The sequence below is a fragment of the Sapajus apella genome, unplaced genomic scaffold (genome assembly GCF_009761245.1).
Source record: "Sapajus apella isolate SASKATOON/1434 unplaced genomic scaffold, GSC_monkey_1.0 scaffold6, whole genome shotgun sequence".
Taxonomy (NCBI): domain Eukaryota; kingdom Metazoa; phylum Chordata; class Mammalia; order Primates; family Cebidae; genus Sapajus; species Sapajus apella.
The window spans coordinates 44,387,963-44,388,728 of NW_022436946.1; positions in this window are offsets into that span (position 1 = coordinate 44,387,963).

Sequence of the window (766 nt, forward strand, 5' to 3'; positions counted from 1 at the left end):
TGTTTCACACAAAAACAAAACAAAACTTTGCTAATTGCAAAGGAAGAAAAAAATGCACCCAATTATTGCTTTAAAATTGTATGTATCTGGTTATTACTGATTTGAGCTTTTTTTTTTGTCATTTGTGTTTTTAAATTTTTTCCTTTTATGATTATCTACGCCATTTACTCATTTGGTTTTTGAGATGTTCACTGATTTGAATATAGATATTTTATTGGTTGGTGCCTCATACCTGCAATCCCAAGCTTTAGGAGGTCGAGTCAGGAGGATGCTTGAGCCCAGGAGGTCAAGACTGCTGTGAGCCGTGATCCCACTCCACTGCCCTCCAGCCTGGGTGACAGCGTAAGACCCCATCTCTAAAAATAAAACATTTAAAAAGATACTGTATTGCCCTTTCTCTGTCCAATACATCCAAATATTCCCGTTCCCACTCTGGTGATTTACCTCTTTATTTTGTTCACGGTGTGTGTGGAGCGGGGGTGACAGGGCCGGCGTGCGGTTACGCAGTTCAGCAGCCAGCGCATCGCTCCTGCCCAGAGTGACAGCGAACACCAGGTGTTGGTTACAACCGCTAGCGGTACACTCCGGGAAGCGCATCTTTGGAAACTTTGGTCCGTAGCGGCCGCTAGGATTCTCGGCTGCCCCGCACCCCGGCGGCCGCACCGCCTGCCCCGGCCCAGACGCGGCTGCCGCGCCCGCCCACCCGGCTGCGCCCGGGGGCGCGCGCCCGTGCCCGGCCCCCGCCCGCGCCGCCGCGCCGCTCCGG